The 14,479-nt window shown below is 30.1% G+C and overlaps 1 protein-coding gene across 1 annotated transcript in view; it reads left to right on the top strand.

Moving 5' to 3' along the window:
• The first annotated feature begins 3,073 nt into the window (after positions 1-3,073).
• The window catches only part of LOC134684355 (uncharacterized), a 29,834-nt gene continuing 18,428 nt past the window's right edge, over positions 3,074-14,479 (top strand). The window contains exon 1 of the mRNA XM_063543642.1: positions 3,074-3,159. The gene's annotated coding sequence lies outside the window, so the exon portion shown is untranslated. The remainder of the gene's footprint in view (positions 3,160-14,479) is intronic.

Below are 14,479 nucleotides of genomic sequence, written 5' to 3'. Positions count from 1 at the left end.
ATTCCGCTCAAGTCGTTGATTATCCCCCTTGAATATATATAACCAAAAGCATTTTAAACTTTTATTCAATGTAGTGACATTTATCATGTTTTAGGATTATAGGTTCATTTGTTTACATAGAGGTATTTTTCCTATTCCGACTGATTTTCTCTTTGGTCTGGTTGTTTTCTCTTTGACACATTCCGTATCTCAATTCTCATTTTTTTTAAGTCAGATTATTAAATTATAAACACCTGACTTTATCTCAAACCAATGATGTTACAGATCATTTTTAGTATTTATTCAAAGACTAACTAAAAAGGAAATGTTACGATACGCTTGGTGATTTATTCAAACCTGTTAATCAGGCGAAATCTTTTTCATTGTGTCAGCAAAACGTTTAATAATTATTGTTACTTTTTGAAAGGTTTGATATACGTATTTGAGGTGAATGTATAAACAAAAACAAAACATTTTGAAATAGAAGCACCTGATATCATTATTGATGATAATATATGCTGATTTAATGTGTGATATTGGTAATGATATTTATCTTTTTTATATGATGTACCATGCTGAAATGTTACCAAGGGAATCACTAAAAGAACATGTAATAATATTATTCAAAAACAAAATGACTTAATAGTAACTCAAACATGTAGCCGAAGAATATAGGCCAATAAGTTTCTTGACTTGTAAAAATATATAATTCAATATTGAGTGACTATGTTTCCCATCGAAACCAGGTAAGGGATAGATCCTTTCTAAAACATCTTTAAAACAAAAGACTTAGTAACTCATTAAATGGGTGGTGTTGTAGATTGTTGTAAATGTGTAATATGTTAAGCATAGAATTCTGAACACATTTCTTACGTCATTTTGTCTCTTCTTTTTTGGTTTTTAAAGTAAAATTTTAAACAATCATGTTTCCTTTATTCTCTTCCCTAGTAGATTACCTGGGACAGGGACTATCAAACAAATCATGTTAATACATGTAGATACTTGAATGAATAATGTATTCATATTTTAAAAGTGTCGGTTGGCAAAATAGTTCTAGGGGGTAAAATAATTTTAAGTTAAGGAATCAAGACAACGACAATTTGTAAAAATGACGCGGAGTGATAATTATCTGGGATTGTATTCCTTTCACGAATTTGACTATACTTTTTGGACCTTTTGGATTCTAGCTCTTCATCTTTTATATAAGCTTTGGATTTCAAATATTTTGGCCACGAGCATCACTGAAGAGACATGTTATGTCGAAATGCGCATCTGGTGCAACAAAATTGGTACCGTTGATTTTATTATAGCTCACTTGGAGATATTAATATTACAACTTCCGTTACAGCGTATTATTATTTAAGAAAAAAAAGTTTTGTTTTTGTAAAAAATGTGAAACATTTGTATAACGTTCATTAAACACCAAAGTGTTCGCCCCTGCATACAACTGTAATTCACACACACAAAAACACAATATTCTAGAAGATTTTCCTTGAAATTTGATTACAGAAATTAAAAAATAAGAGAAAACAAAAACGATTGAATAAGAGAGATTTTGAATATACAAATAAATGAAATGGCTGCATGAAAAAGGTATGCTGTCAAATAAAATATAAAATTGAGAATGGAAATTCGGAATATTGTCAAAGAGACAACAAACCGACCATAGAGCAGACAACAGCCAAATGCCACCAATGGGTCTTCAACGCAGCAAGAAAAACCCGCATCAGGAGCTGGGCCTCAGCTGGCCCCTACATAAAATTGTGTAATAGTTCATTGAATTCACAAGATTCACAGATGATGATGGATATGTTTTAAATTATCTTAATTACAATCCCAGATTTACCACGTATCTAATACATGTAGTGTTAAATTATAAGAGAAGAAGATATTTTGATCGATTGCGTAAAAAATTGAAAAATATTCTGACTCCGACAAAAAAAGTATCCCCCTTGAAGTTAAACGGTTTAAGTTGAACGGTTACCACTTAGTCCTTTGATCTTTTGTAAATAATAGAACATGTGTTTGCACTTAATTATCTCTCTCTGCATGCTTTCATCATTGCCTATAGAAAATTCAGAACTACTCTTTCGATCAATTTTGCCAATTATGATTTTTATCAGAAATGTTGAGATTAAGTAAGAGCATAACTTACCAATGATAAAATTATATCGTTTGTTTAGTTGTATTTAAGATATAAACTGATTCATTAAGTCAGAGAATGTAATATTCCGTACTTTGTTTGAATATTAAGAAAATCATGTTTAACTTAATAGTTTTAACACATCCAATTTGCCTCTAGCACCAATATATTGCAAAAAATCAAGCTTTGTATTTCCAATATTGAAATTCAAGTAAATTTCTCATATGAACCTCTTAGCGAAATACTAAAAGTTGAATTGACCACTTATATAATAGATATTGAAAACAGATCACTGTCTTGATTAAAGGACTACCCACAGGACAGTGGTGTTGTTTAAGACAGTGGTAATGACTTAGTCATAGGCAGGGTCATTATCGCTGTCTAATTTTTCTAACACTTTTAACTAAAGATTAATGAACAACTAGAAAGACACTGTTTCAATTAACATCACACGATCATTACCACGGTCTTTAATCAAAAGTGAGGAAACTGGTATTTAAACATCACACGATCATAACCACGGTCTTTAATCAAATGTGAGGAAACTGGTATAAACACATCACAAATGTTCCCTTTATTTCAAAACTTTTACGACCAAAGAAATGTAAGAATAAAGATATTTCTATACTACTAATTATAAATCATAAGTATTCAAAACGTTTTAGATGTAATGTGTATTACTTTTCAAGATAATTTTTGTTTAAACCATGTTCAGATATGTTAGTCATCCCCGATGACATACTGATAAACAATTTGCATAACTAACAATGTTTTCTGCTGGTTTTTTTTATATGAAAGAACATCAATGTAATATCGATTTTTCGATCATCCTTTGAAAAATATCTGCATTCAATATTGATTTCAAATATGTGAATATTTTTAAATACCATATTTTGTCTATTACGGAAAACCACACATTTCGAAAAAAATCTATTTTCTGTAAAAATATTATTAGAATTAACTATAGCAATAAATGTATAAAATTGGTCAGTCCTTTCACTGACATGACAGACCTATTCTGACTTTGAACGATAAAGGTAAGATTGTAAATACTTGAATGTTAAATAATATTTGTTGATAATATCTTACGGTTACAATTTTTTTTTTAAATTATAATTAACGTTAGGTTTCTCGTATTTTTTAAAAAAGGCAACAAATATTGCTCCACTAGATAATTTATTTCAGTACTGACCACTCACCTACAATAAGGACTAGAATAGTATTGATGATTGAAAACAATTTTCTGAGCGTGTAGAACGGCTCCCTTTCCTGATGTTTTTCTCTATATGTTTTATTACTGTTAACTGACTAGAATATATTGAGTATTTGTTGAGGACACATCGTTATTCAAAAGGCAACAACCTTTAAAGAAGTGAACTTGAATTAAGGCTTGGTGGCTGTTTCCCTCTCACAAGTGTAACCATCGTCATCTAAATAAATACTTTTTTATAAAATATATGTTTACTGGTTTTTTAATGTATTCCGCTCAAGTCGTTGATTATCCCCCTTGAATATATATAACCAAAAGCATTTTAAACTTTTATTCAATGTAGTGACATTTATCATGTTTTAGGATCATAGGTTCATTTGTTTACATAGAGGTATTTTCCCTATTCCGACTGATTTTCTCTTTGGTCTGGTTGTTTTCTCTTTGACACATTCCGTATCTCCATTCACAATCTTTTTTAGTCAGATTATTAAATTATAAACACCTGACTTTATCTCAAACAAATGATGTTACTGAATTTTTATGTATTTATTCAAAGGCTAACTAAAAAGGAAATGTTACGATACGCTTGGTGATTCATTCAAACCTTTTAATCAGGCGAAATCATTTTCATTGTGTCAGCAAAACGTTTAATAATTATTGTTATTTTTTGAAAGGTTTAATTTACTATTTTCTATTTAAGCATTTTTCGATTGTGTATAATTAGTATAAAAGTATAAAATTATTAAAGTAAAAAATACCGAACTCCGTTGAAAATTCGGATATGGAAAGTCCGAAAGTTCAAATACGGAAAGTCTGTAATCAAATGACAAAATAAAAAACTCATACACATTCAAAGAATTGACCACGTCATAATTGTGTACTGTTTTTTATAATGTTATTTAAAAAAAAAAACTTTTTAACAAATAGATCAAACCGAAACTCAACCTATAATAGCGTTTAAAGAGAACTGGTCGATGCCAAGGTGCCTCATGTCGACCCGAGTTATAATTAAATCATATCAATTTAAGGTATTCCAATTTGTTTAGGCCTGTTCAAGTCCTCGAAGATAGACTGGTTAAAAATATGCATGACTAACATTGTCTTTGATTATGTTATAAAAATGACCTTCGTATAATATTGATAATTTTATCATTCTATGGCGAAATGCCTGCATTTCATACTGATTGTCAAAACACATGAATATTAAATACTATCTGTTATCGGTTTCGACCAATATTTCAATCGCGTGGGATTTTAATTGATTTGTAGATCCTGTAGTGTATATGATTTTTGCATCTTAAAGTTTTGCTCTATAAGTAATCAATTTTATGAAAAACGTATTTAAAAATAAATGTTGTTAGTAGCAAACAATATTATTATCCGTCATTCTGCACAATATTATTTAGATTTTATCCAGAAAGCATCTATAAAAAGCTATTTTTCAATAATGTCTGCTTATTGATAAATAGAGAAACTGGAAATATTTTTACAGAATTTTTAAACCATATTCGTGTAGGGAAGAACTAATTGTATGCACTGATGAAATATACTTGCTGTCAATCATACGAGGTGAATAAACCCATTTTCAAATATTTCAGTTTTATTTGTTATTATAACATTAAATGTGCGTTTCTTTTAAAAAGATAATTCTAATATGACGTGCTTCTTTCGCTTTGTAAACAACACTATGATGAAATTCTCGATATATCTATACTTAGCGCAGACTCAGAGATATACATAACAATGGCTGTTACAATATACTTCACACGTAAATCCATATGTATTGGAACCTATTTGCAGACCCTATGCCGATTTTATTGATTTAAAAAGTGCAATTTAAAAAAGACAAAATAACTGTTATTCTTATTCGGATGCATAATAAAAAGCAGTAATGCACAAGAGCTCCGAGAAATCATAAAAATAAAAATAAAATAAAATTCCGCGAAAGTCTATTATTTATTTTTTTGGTGCATTTACTAGTAAGTCATTTCAAAACATGACGTCATACAAATCAAACCGCTAAAGTTGAAAGTTTTCTGTTACGTGAACCATCGAAATTCGTATGATATTGTATTGAAACTGATTTTTGAGGTAGGTTTTGTTTTATTTTCTATTCTATCGCATTATTTGCATATTTACTGATTTCATCACGTCAACATGGCGGCTCCTTAGTAACGAAATGTCAACTTTGGATTTGACGAAAGCTTACGATAAATCATGTAAATTAAAAATGTCAAATGTTGGGTTTGAGAATTAGAAGAATTAAACAACTTTTCTCTAGCGGTTATTCACAAAATAACCCATGCAAGCTACGGATTTATTAAGGTATTTGAGCTTTATCTAACAGGGAGTAAAAAAGATCAGCCACACACACACCAAACCAGCCCTCGCGTCAGTATTTTTATGACTGTATTTGTCCTAACGCTCAGGATAAAATTCAAATATCACGGCCCAGGCCATGTGTAAATTACCAACAATCTATGGCTTCCATGAATTACTTCTTAATTCTATCATATGAAGGACTAAACAGTAAATAATTATTTCTAAACACAAATACAACATGTGTTGTTTGATCTATTGTCGTTCACTATAATTTAAATTCTAGATACCGTTTAATCAACCAAAGTTTAATTTGTATATTTGTACTGATCATCCGTTCAAGTTGTTGGTTGTTGGATATCGCCGATTTACTGTTAAAAATTCCATTTAAAAGCACATTTTGTATAGAAAAAATAATAATTGATTTTGTAATTGTATCTTATAAATTGAACAAAACCTGATCTCACTAATACGTTTTTTTGAACATTAAAGAATCTCCATTTATTATAATGCCCAATTATTATAATCATTTGAAAAAAGAGTTGAAACTAGGACTACAACTTAACAAAAAAAGGGCCAATGTCCGTTGAATCTAATCAAAAAGAAAACAGTTTTCAAATATTGTTTTTCATTCATTTTTTTTTAACTTTAATTATGTTGTTGGTTTTCTAGTTAAAATTGTTTTACAATTGTCATTTGGGGACCTTGTATACCTGACTATGCATTATGGGTTTTCCTCATTTTCATAGGTTGTACGGAGACCTATATAGCTGTTAATTTCTGTGTCATTTGGTCTCTTGTGGAAAATTGTCTCGTTGGCAATCATACAATATGTTCCTGCTTATAATTATAAGAACGAGTGGGCTATAAGATTTCACAAAAATTTCCAAAATTAAGAATGTGAATTGTTTGAAATTTTGGATCCTCAATGCTCTTCAACTTTGTACTTGTTTGGCTTTATAAATATTTTGATATGAGCGCCACTGATGAGTCTTATGTAGTCGAAACTCGCGTCTGGTGTACTAAACTATAGTTCTTGCAACTATTTACAGATTGTTAAATGTTTTAGAAGCATAGTTCTTTTGTACGTCTATTGTTTAGTATTTCTACTCTTCATACTAAGGCAGATTGTTGAATTATCAGCAAACGAATACATCTTGAACATGTAAAAACATTGATTTGACAGACTATTTTTGGCAAATTTTGAGTATTTAGTTTTCCAAAGACTCAATGTTCAAGAAGGACACTTATAACAAATATAGGAATTATGGGGACGATTCCAAATTTTTTAATCAGGCCAACACCTTTTGATTTGGAATATGTCCAGATATACAGGTGTTAATAATTATCGTTACTTTTTTATAAAAAAAATACGACTTAAAAGTTATCTCGATGGTGTATACGTAGAATTGTAGTTTTTAAATATCAAGAATAAACAAAATATATTACACAAGTCAATAAAACATATAAAAACTCATATAAAATTTAATGAGAACTAAAATGTGCTAGTTTTTTTTTTAAAAAGTCTGAAATATCAAAGGGATAATTTGATTCATAAGTCGACTAAAACTGACCCTGACAGTGCAAAAAAAAAGGGAAAAAGACCATCAAAAGTTTTTTTTGTAATATATATTTTATTATTTTCATATCATTTTCAAATCTCATCTACAAATAAAGATGCACAAACAAATTATTCTGCTATAAATCCTAAACATATAGTTAACCATACTTGTTACAAATTATAAAATACAAAGTCAGTAATAGATTACAGAGTACATCTGCATTGAGCTCTATTTCTTAATAATATTATCAATGCTTGACCATTTTTCTTTTAATCTTATTGCTTTACTGGTAGAGCACAAATTCATAGAGACCATGTCAACCCTATAATAATATTTAAGCCATTCAATTGCTACAGCAACAGATGGGACTGTAAATCTAACTCTACATAAATAAACATATCTTTTCAATATCAGAATACATGTATTAAGAATATCTTTAAATAGATGATGTTTAACACCCAAGATTATACTTGCTAAGGTTGGGAGAAAGCTTACATTACATACATCTTCTAAATTTTGAAAAAAATTAAGCCAGAATGTTCGAACATAACTACATTCAAAAAAGAGGTGTATGTATGTTTCTTTAGTTTCGGTACAAAAAGTGCACAGTTCTGTTTCATTATATTTACACTTCATAAGTAAAGTATTTGTTCCTAGAATTCTATGGAGTAATCTGTATTGAAATGCCCTTAAAGTGGGATCTTCAGTTATAAGTAAAGGAAGACTAAAAAAATAATTCCATTCTTCGGCCACAATATCTATTCTCAATTTCATTTTCCATTTCTCTTGTATGCGTGATGGGGTTTCCTTTATTTTATCTAGAAAAAATTTATAAAAATGTTTTGATACTTTATCAACTGTTTTTATGGCGGTAACATTTTTGTGACTGACAGTATTTAGTTTGATAAATACTTGAGAATGAATAACATTCTTCCATTCCTTTGGCAGTGCCAAGATTAGTCCATAGAAATCTAAGAAAGTTGTTTTTATATTATAATTTCTAATAAATTCATCATATTTGTAAAATTCTCCATTTTCCTTAATGAGATCATTTATGAAAAATACATTATTCTGTATCCATTTTTTGTAAAAAGCTGTTTTTCCATCAATCATAATATTTTCATTTAAAAACAATGGTTGAGACAAAATATCACTTGGGGCTGTGGTCAGAGGTTCACACAATGAGGTCCATGATGAAATTACATTTTGCCAAAAAGGGTTAAATTCTTTTTTAATTTCATTGAGTGCTGATTTTGATAAATGCCACATATTTTCACCACCATTCATTTCAAGGTGATCTGCCAATAGAACCTTCCATGAGGAATAATTTGTGGGGTCTAAAACTTTTTTAACCCAGGATAACTTAAGTGATTTTATAAATGATTCAATATGTGGCATTTTTACACCACCATCCTCGTAATTTGAGATAAGTATATTTCTTTTAATTTTGTCCCCTTTACCATCCCACACAAATCTGTATAGCATAGATTGTAACTGCTTTAATATATCTGGGGATGGATCTGGTAAAACAGTAAAACATTGAATTAGAATTGGTAGGGCGAGAGTTTTCACAACTACAATTTTCCCATAAATAGTAATATTTCTAAATGACCAGTCACTTAAAAGATTTTTAACTTTTTGAATTTTTTCTAAATAATTATCAACACATATATCAACTTTTGACAAACAATATTGAATGCCTAGGAGTTTGAAATTTCCTGAATGGTTCCATATTATTGTTTTATTTGTGTTTAGCTCCTCACCACAGCCCCTTTTTGCCCCAATCCATATTACTTGGGTTTTTTCAAAATTAGCCTTCAAACCAGAGCATGAGTAAAACAAGTCTATCTTATCTAGAGCACTGTTGAGAGATTCTTCACTATCATCCAGGATCAAAGTCGAATCATCAGCATACTGACTGAGTAAAAATTCAGAATTCTTAATCTTTATACCATTTATGTTGTTGTCATATTTTATTGATGCACTAAGCAGTTCCAAACATAAAATAAAAAGATAGGGGGACAATGGATCCCCTTGTCGTACCCCCCTCTCTATTACAAAAAAATCAGATAGATAACCATTATTTTGAATGCAGCTTTTTGAATTATAGTAAAGGGTTGTGAACCATTTCACTATTGTGTCCCCAAAACCTAGAAATTTCAAGGTTTCACATATAAAGTTCCACTCAAGAGAGTCGAAGGCTTTCTCAAAGTCCAACAAGACAAGCAAGCCAGGAATATCTTCATCATCTACTTTTTTCAAGAGGTCATATATAAGTCTTGTACACTCACCAATATATCTGCCTTTCATAAAGCCAGTTTGAGTTTCACTAATAAGGTGATCAAGGACTTTTTTAATTCTATTTGCAATACATGTTGATACTATTTTATAGTCTACATTAAGCAGTGAAATAGGTCGCCAATTTTTTAGAAAATGTTTTGGTTTACCATCTTTGGGTAGACAGGTGATAACACCTTGTGTTTGTGAAATTGATAATTTACCTTCTTGAAATGATTCTTTGAAAGAACGCAGTAGGAAAGGATTAATGTCGTGCCAAAAAAATTTATAAAACTCAGTTGTAAAACCATCCAGACCAGGAGATTTTCCATTTTTCATATTTTTTAATGCATTATGAATTTCTGAGCTTTTTAGTTCCCCCTCTAAATTAATATTTTGTTCATCAGAGAGAATTTTGATAAATGGGTTTTCAAGAGAAAAGAAATTAGCTCTGTGTGTATTATTTATAAGTGTTTTCTGAGATGAATATAGATTCTCATAATATAACTTTTGTTCCGCACGAATTTTTGCTTGATCAGTGATGCATTCACCATTATCTAAAGTTAATTTTTGTATTACTTTGTCAATATAATTTCTTTTCTCTAGATTACAGAAATATTTTGTACTTCTCTCCCCTTCAATTTGCCATTTAGCTTTTGCTCTCATTATTGCCCCTTTTATTCTAGATTCTCTTAACGACCTTAACTGAAGTTCAATACGTGTAATTTCTTCCCTTCTATCATTGATATTTTCATTATTGTTCAAATTGTTCAATTGACTTTCTAGTTCTTGTTCTTCCCTACTGCGTTCTTTCTTTTTAAAAGATGAATAAGAAATTGTTTTTCCTCGTATCATCAGTTTTAAAGTTTCCCAAAACAGTTGGTCGGAAATGGAAAATTCTATTTCTTCCCTATTTTCAGAACCAACTATTTTATATTGATCAATACAATCAGCAATACAAGTTTTAGTATTAGTAATAAATTCTTTGTCGTATAGTAAAGCAGTGTTAAATTTCCACGTCCCTTTGCCTTTTTCATTTGTATTAAATTGAATGGACAGAGATACGGGTGAGTGATCAGACCTATATGCAACACCAATATCACACGAGGTTATCAGTGGTTGAAAATCAGATGAGACAAGGAAGTAGTCCAGTCTTGCCTGCTTCTTGTTAGGTCCTCTCCAGGAAAACCTCTTTTTCTCTGGGTATAATTCCCTATAAACATCAACCAGATCTATTTCTGACATCATTTCATTAACCTTTTTTTGAGCTTTAGGATTATTTTTATGCAAATAGTTTAAAGTATCCATATCATAATTTTGTGGTAAATTCCAATCACCCCCCACTATTACTGAAGTATTACCAAAATTTTCAATATCTCTTTGGAGTATTTCATAAAAAGCTGGTTTGTCCTCATTGGGTCCATATACCACTGCTATTGTCATTCTATGATTGAAAATTTTTATATCTAGAATTGCATAGTTCCCGTTTTGATCCACTTTCTGTCCAAAAATTTCAAAAGAAAAAGTGCTTCTAAACAAGATAGCCACGCCTCTACTGCTCGTGGTATGCGACCCAAATATTATTTTATAACCCCATTCTGCCTGCCAATACTTTTCAAGTTCTTTTTTACAGTGAGTATCTACCAAGAAGACCATATCATAATTTTCTCTACATTTACTAAATATATCTCTTCTTTTAATTTTATCAGAAGACAGGCCTCTACAATTTATGCAACCAATTTTCAGACTACCCATATTTTATATCACTTACAATTTTAACAGATGAATGATCTAAAATTATACAGTCAATCAACATATTCAGAGCAATACAAAAAAATAAAGTACAAATAAGTAGAGAGAAATGAAAGTGACATAAAAATGTTTTTTTCGAACCGTTTAACCCGCAACAACCTGAGGTCTCCCGTTTCATGGTAATACAATTCTAATTAAGTAAATTAATTAACTAAAATACAGTGGGTGTCTCTCTTCCCCAGCCCTTTATATATAAAAACAAAATATAGTTTTTATAACAAAAACAAAAAAACAAAAACAAAAATAACTGTTTTCCCCTTTCTTTATACCTCTAAAAAAAAAAGATTATGGTGCAAATCTCTGTAAGTCTTTTCCCATTTCAAGTTTTGTAATGTTTTTGATTTTGAGGATCAGAAGTTCAACTGTTTATTATTGTTGTCCGGGTGCCCCCTTTTTGCTGAAAGCAGATAATTCTGCTTTTATCTGAGAATGACATGTCTCTCAGATTGTTTAGTTGTTTTTCAAAGGTGATACAGTTTTGAACAACTGTTAAGTGACATTCTATTTATATGTGGGGTTCTTTACATAAAAGTAGACAGTATGAGGAATTATAGCCATGTGCGTTTTATATGATTGACCGCTAGTAATTAAGTCTGACCACGTTTAAAACTTAATAAAAACTATTAACACCTACTAGACCATCAAAAGTAATCAAAACAAAACATACAAATTTTTTGATTTATTTGCATGTTGCTGACATTAGCGTCTTGTGGTCTTTATTGGAAAGATTTGTCATCCCATCAAATATATCAAACAATATTGGAACAATAATCTGGATTAGTTTTCACATTTACAAAAATTCCTCTCAAAGTTGTCTGAGCATTTGCTTACCTAACACAAAGAAAATAAAAGTGCATGAAAAGATGCATTTTAGGAAAACAAAATGTGTTTGTTTTTAGTATATTTGTCAATTTCTTAAACTCTTTCTGTAATAAGTCCACTTAACTAACAAAGAACCCTTATTTTGTTTAAACCAATGATATAAAAAAAGGGGGGAAACAGGCCTAACGAATACAGACAGATTGTGCATAAGGTGAATTTTACTCGAAGAATTAAATAGTAATATATCACAATAATCCACAATATTTATCAGTAAGCCCCTTTTGATTTGTTCATTGTCAGGTTTTAAAACCTAGGATTAACCTCGTGCTTGCCATTTTAATAATTTAACAATCTGAGTTGATAACATTTGATATGTTTTATTTGTTTTCATCTGAACTATCCTTTTGAGATGATTAATGATAGCCATCGGGCACTTCCCTGCTGACAAATGTACTGAAAACTGAAAAAGGATTAGAGTTGAATGTTTACACAATGGAAAACAATCGAGGGTACAATTTCTATTTAAAAAAATATTGTTTACATTATCTATATATTTCGAAAATAGATTATGCAGTTACTTGAAATCGTGTCAATTGATTAAATATAAATCTTATACGCCGTGTGTTACCTTTTATGTTTCTTCTATTCAAACACGCATAGTATTCATATAACGTGATTAAATACTAGACAACATGTGGGGTATCTGTACACAGTTTTGGATACTCATTCCAATGAATGTCCATATTTGCCACTGCTTTGTCCATACGCGTCCGATTCTACGTTAGAGTTAATGTTAATCTTACCATGTGCCTGTCGCGGTGAGGAGTTGGTCCAAGTAGTTTAAATCATTAGTGGTTAGATTTCACGAAGACAATTACATCGCATTATAGATAACTGTAGGCAATAAATGAGGTTTTGACATTTGATTTATGCTATTTTGTACTTCTATGTTACATATGTGTTTGTTTTATCTTGATTAAGATTAAAATACAATGTTGACAGCTGTACCCTATTGTTAACAGTTGTACCTATTACTAGTATGTCTGTTTGTTTTGTTCACGAATCATTGTCAACATAATGTAATAATGTCATACAAGTGAAAGGTTTAGCTAGCTTTAAAACCGTTTTCAATCCACAATGTGTTTATATAAGAAAATGCCTGTACCAAGTCGGAAATATTTTAGTTGTTATCCATTCGTTTGACGTGTTTAAGCTTTTGATTTTGCTATTTGATTCGGGACTTCACTATTTGAATTTTTCAAGGATTTCAGTTTTTTTGAGATTTTACTTGTTTTTACAGTTGTCAATTTATTGTGCTTTATGCACATGAATGTACTTTTAAGTTTTTATCAGTTCAAAAACAATTAAAATGAAATTTCATGGCTTGGGGTATATTTTGACAAAGTATGTGATGTCCTATGTGTATCCTTTACCAAAAAAGTTCTTCTTGATAGAAAAGAAGGAAATGTACATTTGCAAACAAAGCATTTAAACACAAAAATCATGATTTATGGCACTTAAATCCGTGAACATAGTGAACTAGAAAGTCGATTCTTTATCGGACGGACATTAAACCTACAGACAGATTTCCCTTAGGATTTTTTTAACCAGAGAAAAAGTTTAACCGTAATGATATATGTGCGTGAATTAAACATGTAGAGAAATCAATAACGACAGGTGATATCACAATACTCTAACAATATATCGTCACCTTATTATCATTTTTTCATTGTCACATTCTAAATCCATTATAAGCCAAGTGCTTGACATTTCAATAATTTAAAGATCTCAAGTTGATAACTTTTTATCAATTTTTATTTTCAAATTTTTCGTTTTTAGATGATTAATGATAATTATCTGTCATTTTTCCGCTGTCAAATATACTTGAATTTGTTATGAAAACTAAAAAAGGTTATATCTTTATAAATTCTTGTAAAATAAACCTTCTATAATAGCTCACCAAATCGAGACGAATACCATGACATTTCCTTTGTCATGTTAGTGTAGAAGAAATTTACAATACAAAAAACCAGACTTCAGGATTCAAACTATGTGCCCGACAAAAAAAGGATTTCCTGATCTGTCAAATGTTTTTATCAAACCAACCAGTTAAAACAGAAGTTCCTTAACAAACTAGAAAGCCGGTTTTCTTTTCATAAAAAGCAGTAATCAGTTTAATTTATCGCATAATATTCATTTCAGAGTAAATCAATCTGTAAGGAGAGTCAGTTCTGAAGACTTGCGTGGTTGTCATGTGTTACTGTTTATTACATTTGTTTTCCATGTACCGTTTGGTATTAAAATTCAAGCCGTTACATTTGTTCAATCAAATTGCTTTATATATGTTATTTCAGG

Source organism: Mytilus trossulus, chromosome 9 (genome assembly GCF_036588685.1).
Source record: "Mytilus trossulus isolate FHL-02 chromosome 9, PNRI_Mtr1.1.1.hap1, whole genome shotgun sequence".
In the NCBI taxonomy this organism is placed as follows: domain Eukaryota; kingdom Metazoa; phylum Mollusca; class Bivalvia; order Mytilida; family Mytilidae; genus Mytilus; species Mytilus trossulus.
Note: the sequence above shows the minus strand (reverse complement) of the source record. Positions and strands in the feature narration are given on the sequence as shown.